Raw genomic sequence first — 16,749 nt, 5'->3', positions numbered from 1 at the left:
GAAACGAATGAGGATATTTTTGTAGTGTTACTTCGTGATTTATCATTTCAGTATTGCCTCTATTGATGTTTCAAAGTTAATTTTTTATTTTTTTTTTTCGTTTGAAACATATGACTTTAGTTATTTTTATACTGTTGTTTCGTGATTTATCTTGTCAGTGTTACCTTTACTGATGTCTCAAAGTAAATTTTGGAATTTCTTTCGTTTTAAACGTATGACTTCGAATATTTTTGTAGTGTTGTTTAGTGATTTATCTTGTCACTGTTACCTTTTGTTGATGTTTCAAAGTGCATCTTGGATGTTTTTCATCTGAAACGAATGACTTCATGATTTATCTTGTCACTGTTACCTTTTGCTTATGTTTCAAAGTGCATCTTTGATATTTTTCATCTGAAACGAATGAGGATATTTTTGTAGTGTTACTTCGTGATTTATCATTTCAGTATTGCCTCTATTGATGTTTCAAAGTTAATTTTTTAATTTTTTTTTCGTTTGAAACATATGACTTTAGTTATTTTTATACTGTTGTTTCGTGATTTATCTTGTCAGTGTTACCTTTACTGATGTCTGAAAGGAAATTTTGGAATTTCTTTCGTTTGAAACATATGACTTGAAATATTTTTGTTGTGTTGTGTCATAGTTTGTCTTGTTATTGTTACATTTTATTGATGTTTCAAAGTGTATTTTGAATTTTTTAAACGTATAACTTATGATGTTCTTGTAGTGTTGTTTCGTGTTTTATCTTGTCAGTGTTAGCTATGTTAATGTTTCAAAGCATATCTTGAAATTTGTTGTTTGAAACGTATGACGTATGATATTTTTATATTGTTGTGTCATGATTTATTTTGTCAGTGTTACCACTGGTGATGTTTCAAAGTACATTTTGGAATTTTTTTCGCTTAAAATGTATGACTTGAGATATTTTTATAGTGTTGTGTCGTGATTTATCTTGTTAGTGTTACCTCTGTTGATGATTCAAAGTGCATTTTGGAAATTTTGCGCTTGAAACATATGACTTAGGATATTTTTGTAGTGTTATTTCGTGGTTTATCTTGTCAGTGCTACATTCTGTTGATGTTTCAAAGTGTATTTTGGATTTTTTTTGTTTGAAACGTATGACCCAAGATATCTTTGTGCTGTTGTATCGTGATTTGTCTTGTCACTTTTACCCTTGTTGATGTATAAAAGTGCATCTTTGAATTTTTTAGTTTGAAACGTTTGACTTACGATATTTTTGTAGTTTTGTGTCGTGGTTTATCTTGTCAGTGTTACCTCTGTAGATGTTTCAAAGTGCATTTTGAAGTTTTTTCGTTTAAAATGTATAACTTGGGATATTTTTGTAGTGTTGTTTCGCGATTTATTTGTAACTATTACCTTTGTTGATGTTTCGAAGTACATTTTGAAATTCTCCGTTTGTAACGTATGACTTGGAATATTTTAGTATTGCTGCTTCATGGTTTATCTTCTCACTGTTACCTCTGGTGATGTTTCAAAGTGCATTTTGGAATTATTTTGTTTGAAAACGTATGACTTAGGATATTTCTATAGTGTTGTTTCGTGGTTTATATTACCAGTGTTACCTCTGTGGATGTTTCAAAGTTCATTTTGGAATATTTTTCGTTTGAAACGTATGACTTAGGATACATTTTTAATGTTGTTTAGGGATTTATCTTGTCAGACATACATTCTGTTGATGTTTCAAAGTGCATTTTGGATTTTTTCGTTTGAAACGATTGACTTAGGATTTTCTTGCATTGCCGTGACGTGGTATATCTTGTCAGTCTTACCTCTGCTGATGTTTCAAAGTGCATTTTGAATTTTTTTTTCTTTTGAAACGTATAACTCAGGATATATTTATAGCGTTGTTTTGTGATTTATCTTGTCAATGTTAACTCTGTTGATGTTTCAAAGTGCATTTTGGAATATTTTCGTTTGAAACGTATGACTTAAGTTATTTTTATAGTGTTGTGTCGGGGTTTATCTTGTCAGTGTTACCTTTGCTGATGTTTCAAAGTGTATTTTGGATCTTTTTCGTTTGAAACGTATGACTTGGGATATTTTTGTAGTGTTGTTTATAATTTAACTTGTCATTGTTAGCTCTGTTGAGGTTTTAAAGTGAATTTTGGAATTTCACTTTTAGAAAATATGACTTGGAACATTTTTTTAGTGTTTTGTCGTGTTAATCTTGTCACTATTACCTTTGTTGATGTTTTAAAATGCATTTTGTATTTTTTTTGGAAACGTAAGACAGGATATTTTTCTAGTATTTTTTTGTGATTTATCTTGTCACTGTTACCTTTTGTTACGCATAACCTTAAATATTTTTGTAGTGTTTTGTCATGGCTTATCTTGTCAGTGTTACATTCTATTGATGTTTCAAAGTGCATTTTGGATCTTTTTTTTCATTTGAAACGCATGACTTAGTATATTTTTGTAGTGTTGTTTCTTGTTTTATCTTGTCAGTGTTAGCTCTGTTGATGTTTCAAACTGAATTTTGGATTTTTTTCGTTTGAAACTTATGACTTAGGATATTCTTATAGTGTTTTATCGTGATTTATCTTCTCAGTGTTACCTTTGCCGATGTTTCAAAGTGCATTTTGGAATTTTTTCGTGTGAAATGTATGACTTTGCATAATTTTTGTAGTGTTGGGTCGTGGCTTATCATTTCAGTGTTACGTCTATTGATGTTTAAAAGTGCATTTTGGATTTTTTTTTACGTTTGAAACGTATGACTTAGAATATTTTTGTAGTGTTGTGTCTTGGTTTATCTTGTCAATGTTACATTCTGTTAATGTTTCAAAGTACATTGTGGATTTCTTTCGTTTAAAACGTGTGACTTGGGACATTGTTATAGTGTTTTATCGTGGTTTACCTTGTCAGTGTTGCCTTTGCCGATGTTTCAAAGTGCATTTTGGAATTTTTCGCTTGAAATGTATGACTTGGGATAATTTTTGTAGTGTTGTGTTGCGGTTTATCTTGTCAGTATTACCTCTGTTGATATTTCAAAGTGCATTTTAGAATATTTTTTTGTTTGAAACGCATGACTTGGGATTTTTCTGTAGTGTTGTTAACTACTTTTAAGTTTCAAACATCGACATAGGTAACACTGACATATATAAACCACGGCACAACACTATAAAAATATCTTAAGTCGTACGTTTCCTACGAAAAAAAGTCCAAAATACACTTTGAAACATCAACAGAATGTAACACTGTCATGCGGTTCAAACAAAAATATTAAAATACACTTTTAAACACCAACAGAGGTAACACTGACAAGATAAACTACGACACAAGACTATGAATATATCCCAAGTCATATGTTTCAAATGAAAAAATCCAAAATGCACTTTGAAACATCAACTGTGGTAGCACCGACAAGATAAATCATGAAACAACACTACAAAAATATCCCAAGTCATACGTTTCAAACGAAAAATTCCAAGATGTACTTTAAAACATCAACAGAGTGTAACACTGACAGAATAAACCACGACACAGCACTATAAAAATATCCTGAGTCATACATTTCAAACCAAAAAAATCCAAAATTCACTTTGAAACATCAACAGAGGTAACTCTGGCAATATTTACCACAACACAACACTATAGTCATATGTCATATGTTTCCAACTAAAAAATTCCGAAATGCACTTCGAAACAACAAGAGTGGTATCATTGAAAGGATAAACCACGACACAACACTACAAAAATATACTATGTCATATGTTTCCCACGAAAATATTCCAAATGGTACTTTGAAACATCATCAAAGTGTAACACTGAAAAGATAAACTATGAAACAACACTACAAAAATATTCTAACTCATATGTTTCAAACGAAAAATTTCCAAAATGTACTTTGAAACAACGACAGTGGTAACACTGACAAGATAAATCATGACAAAACACTAAAAAATTACCTATGTCAAACGTTTCAAACAAAAAAACTCAAAAATGTACTTTGAAACATCAACAATGGTAGCACCGACAAGATAAATCATGACAAAACACTAAAAAATATCCTATGTCATACGTTTCAAGAAAAAAAAATTCCAAAATGCACTTTGAAACATCAACAGTGGTAACACTGACAAGATAAATCACGACACAACACTAGAAAAATATCCCAAGTCGTATGTTTTAAACGAAAAAAAATTCTGAAATGTACTTTGAAACACCAACAGTAGCTATTTTGTTTAAAATAATCGAATAATCAAACATCTATGTTTCCAAGGATGGCAAAACTCCCCTTGGCACAAACCATCCTGGTGAAACAGCCCTTGGCACAAGGGCTCTACATTATATAAGCTGCCCATTACACATATATAAGGTTGGTTATTGGAAAAACAACTACGTTTGATCCTGTGTCTCCAAAAAGGCTAAGGGTATGAAGGTAAAACTCTTAGAGAATGTTGTGAGGAACGTCAAACAACATCAAAACGCATTATATGCAGTAGTGCTGTCAAAAAGCTACAACAGCAATATCTAAGGAATGTCTAAGGGTCCTAAGTTGAAACTTAAAATAATTTTGTGAAGAATATTGAAAAGAGAACAGATGGCAACCAGGTCCCCTCCTGTGGCCTTTTTAGATTCTCCTATTTGCCCTGATAAAAACTTAAAAATCCATTTTATTCAAGAGTATTCACAAGGTGTAGGCCTAATAGCTGTGTCTCCCGGGACGTTATTTCTCCACAACCATGTCGGCCTGGGAATACCATACCATATTTTAAAAAAAGGCTATTCTTAAAACATGGAAAGTTTAGTTTTTTTTAAATATACGTATAAAAATTCAAAGGGTCATGTTGTCCAGAAATGGCTTTTGCTGTCAAGTTGTGAAAACAAATTGAAGAATTGAAGAAGTAAAAAAAAGGGTGAGCCTCCTGAATTTTGACAGGTCTAATCACGTATGTTGAGTATCCAATTGTTGAGTCTCCCAAATTTACTCGAGGGGGTTACATTTTGTTGTGTCCTTTTGTACGTCGTTTACGTTTTATTAAAAAGTATATGTATCTGGAACACTATGGTATTGTTTTTCATTGCAAGTAAATATAAAATAACTATAATAATCAAGATAACTGGAAAAAAAATTAGGAAAACAAACTGAATGTTTAATAGATAACAACAATGATTCCTAGAAACTCAGAAATTCAGAATTGTATTTAAACTTTCTTCCTATTGTTATTTTTCAATGTTGTAAATAAAATAAAAATTTGTGTAATATATTTAGTTTTCAGTAAAGGGCAAATGATGCAAATAGCTTTAACTTTTTACGGTTAGGGAAAGTGGAAAAGTAGCCAAACTTTTGCTTGTAGTAATTTTTGTTCATTTTAAGTTTGACATGAACATTTAAATTTAATCTTTACTCTTTCTAAGAATTATTTATTCATCTATATTAGAACTTGTTATCTTTATTCTTTCTATGATAGTTTTATTTTATTTTCTGTTCTTTTTGGGCTTCAATTCTTCTATGATGGTAATTTTTTTTTAATTTGAATGACTATTGGAATTTATTTTTTCTGGTCTTAAGTTTAGTACGGCTCTTTACTTATCTTTGACTTTATCAGACAATTTTTGTGGTTAATTTCTATTCGTTTTTTTATTTCCAAAGCTTGTTTTTGACGATTACAATGGATATATGCCTTGCGCAAATAGCCGGTTGCATTTGAAACCAGACCAGTAGTAGTAGTGGCATTGAAGATTTTAAGTTATTACCCTTACCCATTTCTAAGTAATTGTAGATATGAATTTTTGATAAGTCGGATGCAAGTAGTGTTTTGATTTAGTCCAATATACCCCTCAGTCCTTGAAATTTCACATAAATTCACCTAGGGTTAAATTTCACCTAAATTCACCTAAGGTGAAATTTCACCTAAATTTTTAGGTGAAATTTCACCTAAATACCAGTAGCTTTTCCGAAAACATCCAGAATAAAACAGTCCTTCTTCTCAATGATTAATCCTGCATGTAAAAATGGAAAAATGAATAACTTACAGTCCTTGCTCTGGGGGCTCCGGGGGTTAAGCACCTCTAGAGGTAAAACTATTAGATCATATGGCGATTTTTCAATAAAATGGCCTTACAAGATTTTTGTCAGTTTATATGAGAGCGTCTAAAAGCACCAGGTGAGAAATTTGGCTGCTCTATGATCCCTTTTCAACTTCTTTCCTAACAGGGTTCTAAACTTCAAACTTAATACCTTTAATCATTCCTTAGAGAGTACTTTTGTAGCCTTTGGAAAGCCTACCTTCATGCGTTTTGATTTTGTTTTAAATCCCCCAAATATTTTCAAAAATTTGCCCTAATATCCTTAGCCTCTTTGGAGGCCCAGAATCAAACCTGCCTTTTTTGTCAGTAGCCCATGATATATATCAAAAATAGAAAACTTATATATTTATTGATTTATTAATCCCAAAATACAGTGAGCCTTACCAAGCTTGTCGCACTAAATGTTATAACAATTTATGACAACGCTTAAACACGCTCTATGAAAACATATAGGTCACAAAAACAGCTAAAACGAAAAAAAAAATTATATTCTCAAAACATATAGTGATAAGATCTAATAGGAAAATCCGTAAAAGTTAAACTATTGTTGAAAATCAGGACTGTGATAGTCCCAACTATTTCCGATGGAAGTGCGTTCCAAGTCTTCCACACTCGGCTAGACAAAGAGTTTTGGTCGAATGTTTTCTGTGGACATAGTAGGTATAATTGGTGTTGTTGATGACGGGTACTACTGTATTATGTAAAATTGAAGAAGTGAGTTTCAGTGGTATTATTAATGTTCCTAACAATGCGAATTATTTAGTGGGTTAGCTCTATCAATTTGGAACTGAAATCTAGGCAACTGTAGTCTCTGCATTCCCTGGGAGTATACTAGATGTCTCAGGTAACGTATGAGTTTGGTGGCCCTACGTTACACAATCTCAACTCTTTCTCTATCTCTCTTTTTAAGTGGATACCATACTTATGAGCAAAACTCAAGTATTGGACGTACAGGGGATACATAAAGTGAAATCAATAATAATTGGTAAGTTGCCCTATGGGCTATATATGCTATTTTTTTATCAAATTTGAGACTCGAATCGAAGCAAACCCCAAGGTCTCGAATATACTCCACACTCAAAATTGATTTACCATCAACGAAGTAATAGTAAGTTTGAGGGACGCTCTATGAAAACATAAAGGTCACAAAAACAGCTAAAACGAAAAAAAGATTATATTCTCAAAACATATCGTGATAAGATCTAATATGAAAATCCGTTAAGGCTTAACTATTGTTGAAAATCTGGACTGTGATAGTCCCAAATTTTTTTCGATGGAAGTGCGTTCCATGTCTTCCACACTCGGCTAGACAAAGAGTTTTGAATCTCTTTGTCTAATTTCTAAGTCTAATCTTTTCTGTGGACATAGTGGCAGTATTACCAACATTTCAAAACAAAATGTACCACAAATTGCATGAAAAATGTACCAAAGACAAAAAAAAGTACCATATCCCAAATTTTTTTCGTCGGTTACTTAAAGTACTATCTATGGAAATTTTGCATAAGACATTTTCATTCACTTTCTTTCTCCATTCCTTTATTTTTTCTTTCTCTTCTAATTCAGTACATTATTCCTGACAGTACTTGAAGATATTGTTCGGAGTAACATGTATTACAACAGAAACATTTTACTACAGGCCAACAAAAGTCGCTGTTTTTCGGCCATTTACGACCATTAATAAACTTGGCAAACTTTAGCAAACTTTTTCGAACTAAAACGAGCAGAAATTAACATGAGTAGGGCTCAAAACCCCTATGCCTTCCCAAGGCCAGAACATAACTTGCACTTTAATGAAAAAATAGAAATGTTTTTACTTTAATAGCTTTAATAAATCAAATAATATTAGCATTTTGATCACTAAACATCAGTATATGTATATTAAAGTGACAATGCACATTCATTAGTATTTTTTTAAGCAAGTGTAAATTATGTTCTGGCCTTGGGAAGACATAAGGGTTTTGAGCCCTGCTCATGATAATTTCTGCTCGCTTTGAGTTTGACCCGCTTATTTATTGTAATTTTTGTTCTTTTTGGGTTTCATTTATCTATCGATGTTGATTGGTGCTAGTTTCACGCTAGGTAGATTATTTTATTTTTGCTAATTTTTGGTTTAATGGAGTTCTTTACTTTTCTGTGAAAAACTTATTTTGTGGAATTTTTTTTTAATTAATTTATGTTCGTTTTATATTGACATAGTCTTTTCAGGGAAAAAGAAAATAATAGTTTAAATCTTTTCGTTTTTTTAGACTTTATAGTTTGGCCTGCTATTTGTATGCCGGAGAAAAATTTTCAGCTATTATTAACAACATACACCCTTTTAAAAATCTGGACACAAATATTAGTGTTTAATTTTGTTTCATACCTCCTCTAGTTGACCTGAAATAGAAAACTTGATACCATTAGCAAAAAAATCTGTTTATTTTTTTGATAGCTTGGATACATTTAAGCTATTTTGATTTGGTTAAATTTTAAGAGCAGAAGTAGCCATGAAAGCTTGAACATAATACCCTCAGTCGTTCTTGGGATACTGCTGAGATGCCTTATTGCGAATTAGCATTAAAACAGTTCATCTTTATTTAATCTTAGGGCCAATTTTTGTTTTTAAAATTAATCGGTAATTGGGAGGGTGGGCTTAGGAGGAAGATTAGTTGCCCTCCAATCACTTTCCACTGTTAAAAAGGGCATTAGCCATTCCAATTTCCTATCGAATGAGCCCCTTTCCAGTTTCTATGACAACTCCTTCGATACAAAGTGCCCTGGTCTGGTACCCTGGTTATAAAAGTGAGACTGCAATAAGTACTATATTTGAAACATGGATGGCTGCAGGGTTGGTGGGAGGGATGGGGGGTTAATCGGTGACTATATAGTAATTATGATGTAATTAAAAGAAAGGAAAGCATAAGGGCTGTTTTTTCACTCATCAATGTGCTAAGATCTTGAATCTTTTTTCAGTAAACGCATGAACGTGAAATCTTTGAACTACGATCCTACATCTCTTGTCGTTTTATGCAAATTTCTTAAATCATTTTGCTCTGATCAGTGACCTGGGAACAATGATTAGTATATCATCAAAGTTCTCTCATCATTGTTCTATATGGCAGAGCAATGGCGGTCTTCAGACTTTTTGCTAACATCAGTGAGCTGTAAGATCTTAGAACAAAGATGAGTTAAAAAACGACAATCTGTGCAGAAAGATGTAAGATCTTAGATGTAAGATATTAGTGCTAAAAAAAACGGGCCTATAGTAGAAACAAACAATGAAAAAAAATGTATGTTTCGAGGGGGTATTTTCCACCGGGGGGGGGGGGTATTTTTCGATGGTATTTTCAACGGGGGTACTTTCCGCGGAGGGTATTTTCCGCGGGGGTAATTTCCGTGGGGTATTGTTCGCGGAAGTATATTCTGCGGGAGAGTACTTTCCGGTTTTTTCCGCGGGGGAATTGTCTGGGGCCTAAACACCTAAAACCTTAAAATCAGCATGAAAAACCAATAATGTGTCAATTGTAGTCGAAATTCCTTTTTAATTTAAGTTTAAATTTGCTTGTTTAATTTAGTTCTTGTTTGTTTTAAGTTTTAATGTTGCCCCATATTTAAAGGTTGAATTTTGTCTATTTAATTTAAATATCTAGAAACCGCAAACAATATTTGTTTTGAAATATTGTTAAGGAATTGCTCAGATTAATGACTTAATGAAAAACTACTGCTGGTATTTACAGTTCACATGTGTTCACTATTTTTTTTTTTTTTTACAATTTTTAATTTTTTGCCGCAATATAAGCAATAAGTGTTTTCAGCTCTAGTTTCCAATCCCGTGGCCTGGCTCTAAAACCTACTCTGTAAAAGGCTTGATTTACTACGCGGATCCAAGCCCTATTTGAGCCTGAAACCGAAGCTAAAACAAATTTTTACTCCCGAATTTTCGCAACGAAATTCCATTTTGTTTTTTCCCCCAAAATTCCCCGAATCTTGAAGACTTGTCCCCGAAAACTCCCCGAGTTTTTGAGGCATGTCCCCGAATTTTAAGATTCGAGTCGGGAAGCCCTGCTTGATACACAGAAAGATGTTTTTGCGACCTTTGGACGCCGGAAGTTTACGAAAAAAGGAAAATAGGTGACTGCTTGTCTGTCTCTTATCTCGACTATGCTGAACAGATCAGGGTGAAATAAAATATTTGTAGATGAAAGAATGCAAACATAGATACAAAAATACTGAATTGTACCACATTGTACCATAATTTTGTAAAATATTTCATATTTTGTGGGATTGTACTAAATTGTACCAGTAGAGGTGAAATGTACCAATATGGTCAATTGTACCACGTTTGGCATCACTGCATAGTGGGTATAATTTGTGTTGTTGATGACGGGTACTACTGCATTATGTAAAATTAAAGAAGTAAGTTGGAGTGGTATTATTGATGTTCCTAAGAATGCGAAATGTATTTAGTGGGTTAGCTCAATCAATTTGGAACTGAAATCTAGGCAACTCTAGTCTCTGCATTCCCTGGTGGTATACTAGATGTCTCAGGTAACGTATGAGTTTGGTGGCCCTACGTTGCACTTTCTCAACTCTTTCTCTATCTCTCTTTTTAAGGGGATACCATACTTATGAGCAATACTCAAGTATTGGACGTACAGGGGATACATAAAGTGAAATCAATAATAATTGGTAAGTTGCCCTATGGGCTATGCTATATTCTTATCAAATTTGAGACTCGAATCGAAGCAAACCCTAAGGTCTCGAATATACTCCACACTTGAAATTGATTTACCATCAACAAAGTAATAGTAATTTTGAGGGAGTCTACGCAAATAGTGCACAGCATTACACTTGGTTTCGTTAGTGAACATAGTTTACCGTAGAGCAACGGCGCACGGCACATTTGTAATTTGCCCTAGGGGTGATATATGCTACATTTTAAACAAATTCGAGACTCTGAATTGAAGCAAACCCTAAGGTCTTGAACATACTAGACACACGAAATTGATTTACCATCAACGAAGTAATAGTAATTTTGAGGGAGTCAGCGCAAATAGTGCACAGCATTACACTTGGTTTTGTTAGTGAACATAGTTTGTCATACAGAACCGGCGCAGAGCATCCAAATCCTGTTGATGTAATGGAATCTCATGTTCATTCATGAATGATCAGTAAGCCTTTAAATCATCCGCGAATATTTTTATGGTCGAATTTTTAACAACACGTAGAAAATCATTGATATAAAGGCAGAGGAGTACCGGCCCAAGACAGCAGCCTTACGGAACTAAACTTATGACAGACAGAGGTGATAACAAAGCCTCGCCTACTGCAACCTCTTGGGTTCTATTTGTAAGAAAATCCATTCAGTTTGCGGGCCGATACCGTATAATTGACATTTCTTAATCAGAAGTGGGATAGAAATTTTGTCAAACGCTTTGAAAAAGTCAATATAAATACAATCAAACAGAATACCAGCATCCGCCATTAATTGAAAATCAGTAATCACCTCCAGAATTTGCGTGTTGAAAGAACGCCATTTGTGGAATCCATTGTGACCTGAGTGCCATAAGCTATTTTCCTAAAAATGCGCCTTGATTCTACTCATCAGAAGTTTCTCCATTGCACGGGAAAAGATGGATGTATTTGAACTCGGTCTGTAATTTTTAAAATGGGACTTTGAACAACTTTTGTAAAACAGCCTAATAATTGCTTTTTTCCAAGCTGAAGGACCTTCACCAGACCAGAGAGAAAGATTAAACATATATATGAATGATTCAGCATGCACTGATGCAAGTTTCGCGTAACAACGTATTCGAAAATCCATCCATATCCGGTGCCATTCCAGGATCAAGATTGCGAAGCGTTTGATAAACATGCTGGACCGTATAACCTGAATCATCAAATTCTTTTGTTAAATCTGGAGGAGTAAATTGAGTATGTGTTTCTGTGAGTGTTGGTATGAAATCTGAAGTAAAAACCTAATTGAAATGTTATAGTTTTTCATCATTATTATCTATATGTCAAAAGTTTCAGGATCTATAATGGAGTTGGATGATGGAGATTGTGTAACTTTTTGCCTTCTTACATGCTTTCAAAATCTTTTTGGGTAACTTGAGAAGGATGCAATAACATTCAACTCAACCTCTTGACGATTTAGACGAAGAAACATGGTTGCTCTTTTTCTAGCTCTTTTGTATTTTGACCATGAATCAGAGGCTTTAATTTGTCCATGCTCACACTATCTACCGTCTTTTTTTCTTAGCATTTGTACAATATACCGAGGAAGGATTGGTCTATTTTTGTAGAACTACCTGCTAGTAAATAGTGGTAAATATCGATCTTTACTTTTTTTTAAGGGTTTGCCTAATAAATTCGAACGACACATCAGCGGTAGCATTACTTGGCTGTAACTCCTTTCGGATAGAAAGAGACCAAATGTAATCAAAAAATGCAACGTAATTTGCTCTACCATAATCATATTCGAGAGAAGTGTTCGGAGTATCAACAAAACCCGAAAAACAATTTAGTGATATCGCCAATTCCGAATGATCGCTTTTTCCTAGTGGTGGTAAAAATTCAATATCAGTAACATCATCAGGTCCCAAACATTAATTACAAGGTCCAAAACTGAAGGAGTCGCATTAGCCTGCAAACGAGTAGGGTTCTGAAAGTGCTGATGCAAGTAATGTTCTTGTAAAGTTCGTAGGAATTGATTTTCAAATGACTCATCAGAAAGTTGCGTTGCATTTGAAGTGCAATTAATATAGGGTATGTTAAAGACACCGACTACTAGAAACCTAGAACTGAGAAAAAAAACAGAGAACAGATTCTGTAATATTTTAACTAAAACTGTGAATACAATAAACCGCTACAACTCTAAAAGCACTTTTGGACCTAGGTACCTTAAAATTAACAACTAAACATTCACTTATACTTGATGAGATTGTGTCATTAACTTCCATATACTTCAACGAGGTATGAACATAAATGAAAATTTCACGCTAAAAAATACTGTTTACAATGAGATTATGTCACGCACTCGCTGAAAAAACACATCTGGTTGTTGACTGTTCTTGGGTAGTTATTCCGTAATAACTATCACATGGGGTTGTAGGGCTGATACTAGGGATTTTAATTCATCAATTTTCGAAGATAAACAGTCTGCACTTGTTAAGAGAACAGATAAATCACTCCATCAGTTCCCAACGAAAAGAACTAGCTTCACAGGTTTATGTCCCACTTTGCCGTTTCTAATCTTCTAACCTGACTCACATGCTGCCTGCTTTTTTTAAATTTTTGGTTCAATACATCTTAATTATTTTTATATGTAAGTTTGGCGTTTGTGCGATCATGAGAAAACCCAAAGCCTGTAAACGCATCATTAATGTTCGACAAATTATTTGACAGGAAGAAAGAAGCAGCGTCTCGTTCGACGGGCCTGCGAAACATTGGTTTAGTGGGGCGACACTTTTTAAATATCACTTCACCAAGGCGAACCGAGAGCGAACATTTAACGGGACAATTATGAAGAATAAGTTCATTTAGAAATTTCAAATTCTTAACGTTTTTATGTTTCTCAGTTGTGGAGCTAGGATCTTCGGCCAGTCCATAAAGGATCAGATTTTTTTGTTTTATAACAAAATCGTCCAGGGTACTATTGGATGCCAGCTTCCCACTAATATTTTGCTCAAGATTTTGTCCCAGGGTTTCAAACTCAGTTTTAATATAGGTTTCAGCGTGTTTTTTTTCACGTCCTAGACTGAATCTTTTGTGGCCAAGTCTTTCTCAACGCTTGTTAGTATGCCATTCAGAGGCTTTAGCTGCTTATCAAATTTGTCCCGAGGGTTCTTTTCGATGTTAGTTAGCGATGATCTGATATCTTTCTTAATAATGTCCTTTATCTCGGAGGCAGATAAAATATTTTGAGTGACTCCAGCCTCTTTACAAACGAGACAACACCACACCGAACCAAGGCAACACGTCCTTTCTGTTAACACAATAATGATATTCTGTTTCAGTAATTTTGATGCATTCAATGCAAAACCAATATTCACTAGAGACCAAGAGAAGAGTGCCATTATCGTCTTTTAGTCCTTTATGGCAGGCCTTGCAATTATCCCTGCCCTTTTTTGGAGACTGTTTCTGACGTTTTAAACTCATTTTCACTTATTTTGGCTGAAAATTAGATACTAGAGTCCTCTGAATTGACAACCCTGCCCCCTGCGAAAATTTGGAATTCATTCCAGCCTACTTCTGGTGGAATAAATATGGCTTGACAAACTCTTAGCTTGTGAGATGTTTTGAAGAAAACAGATAGTCTCTAACACAAACTGATATTGTTTTAATGCTCCTTCGCTAAAATTTGAAAGGCATATGTTCTACCAACCTGTGAATTTGGTGATATTTTTGTGTTTTCGCTAACTAGCTTTTCGAGTATTTTGAACAAGATGGCTATTGTAAAAGTTTTATTAAATGTTTTTGGGGAAATAACTGCTAAAACGGGCATGGGAATGCGAGTGGTTGCTCTCTAACCATTTTTGAACATCCCCTTAACATGCCTTGAAATGTTTAAACTTAATATCCTCAGCCATTCTAGAGATATTGTAGATGCATTTTCTTGAGAAACTGGTATTACATAATATCTTTTGATTAATAGATACATGCTCCTCAGCATTCCCTGGAATTATGCCTTAATACAGTTAACATTTTCGAGCACACTTGGAATAAAATCTCCCCTTTTCCTAACAATGATTCTGGAAGTAACAGCAGTAAGCAACATGTTGCAGAATATATTGGCAATATATAGCGTGTTGTGAAAATCTAGTTCCAAGACATGGCTGATCGTAGACAGAGAAAAGCCAAGACAGATAGTCCAAGTAATTGAGAGGCAAAAGTTGAAATGGCTGGGGCCCTGGTAAATGGCAGGAGTATGCATGACTCTCTTATTGGACACATACTTGTTTGTTAGTTTTTGGAAAGGCATGCCAGCCTAAAAAAAAATTTTACAACTCCAAATAGAAAACGAGCTTGGAAGTATGGGAAGTATATAGCATACTGCAGGAAGTATGCACGACGTATTGCATCTTTTATGAAGCATGGACAGAAGGATAAATTCCGTCGTATCTGACATCTTGACATATCTAAAGTTTCTATAGGATTAATTAAAATAATAATTTCCTAAAAATAAGTTTTACAAAGAAAAGTAAAGGCCATTTTAAACTTAAGCTCAGCAGATACAAATACCTTTTAAAATTCAAACTCGAAACAACCAGAAATTACTATTAAAGAGTAAATGAAACCTAAAACGAACAGAAATTAAATAAACAATCATAGCAAAAACATACACAGAGTATAACTTACGACGTCCATCCCTGGGGCCTGGGGGGTTGTGTCAACCCTGAAGTTTTAATATCTGATGGTTGAACTATTTTAAACAAAATGATCACCTGAAATTTGTATCGGTAGGTTTATCCATCCGATACACCCAAAGGCGCGGAGGGCGGGAGGGGCCAGTTGCCCTCTGATCTTTTTTCACTATGAGAAAATGAACTACAACTTTTAATTTCCATTCAAATGAACCAACTCTGAAGTTTATACCAGCATACCTTCTATAAGAACCATATTTGCCCCCAGAGCAATACTTACAACGCCTGCCCCGGCGCTAGGAGGGGGGAGGGTGTATTGACAAAAGAGTTTTTCTTATCCGATCTTTGAATTATTTTTAACGAAATGACCATACGTAAAGGTGTTTTTGTTATATGATCTTTCAACTATTTAAAAATAATGACTACCTCAAATCTTTTAGAGTTTTTTTTAGAGTTTCGGTTACTATTGAGCCGGGTCACTCCTTACTTACAGTTCGTTACCACGAACTGCTTGATAAAAATTTGACACAAAACACAGATAAAACATTAATCAAATAAACTAAATTTGAATGATGGGGAGGATTGAGGTTTGCCACTTAGAGGGCGAAATTTTTGGGTTAACTGAAGTGTAAGATATGCTTCTTAGGTTCCTCTCATGGTCTCCTTGTGTTTTCTCAAGACCAGGGGTGCAACTGAATGCTATCTTCTTACGGACTTCATATGTAACTTAATAAAAAGAAATGCTACACAAGGTGAAATAACAATTCATTTAATTATCGTACCTGCACGGTTAGGGAAAATTCAGTTTTGAACAAGATCAAGCTTGATATAACAAAACTCTTAGGTAAAAGGGGGAAGGCTAAGTGTTTCAGTGCACCTGACACATGGGTTTTTTAGAGCCATGTTATTAGTATAGGTGTCTTAAAGAATTTAGCCATATGAAATCTGTTCAAACTATACCTTTTCCTATAGCTTTATTATAAACTGATAATTTCCTGTAGCATTGCATGCAGTTTGATAAGACCCTTCATTTGTCAATTGATATGTCACGCTCTGACCATCACAATTCTATTTATACGACCATTATTTACTATTTTGTTGTTTTATTATTATAGAATTATGTGTCTTATTTTGCTTGTTTTGTTGATATATGACTAATATACAATTGTATTGTTGGTGCCATGTCTTACGTGTTTCTCTTATTGTTATGAACTATTTTTACAATTATTTAAGATATTATTGGGGAGTAGCTTTTTTTTCTGTTTATGTTTTAGTTTCTTTTTGTCCATGGCCCGAAGTGGTTATTGTAGCAAAAAATATCGATCTATCACTCTAGTCATTTATAGTAAGCAAATTT

The sequence above is a fragment of the Artemia sp. Qi Xiang Cuo genome, chromosome 11 (genome assembly GCF_049724085.1).
Source record: "Artemia sp. Qi Xiang Cuo chromosome 11, ASM4972408v1, whole genome shotgun sequence".
NCBI classification, from domain to species: Eukaryota; Metazoa; Arthropoda; class Branchiopoda; order Anostraca; family Artemiidae; genus Artemia; species Artemia sp. Qi Xiang Cuo.
The sequence above is the reverse complement of the archived record's forward strand: the minus strand, read 5'-3'. Positions refer to the sequence as shown.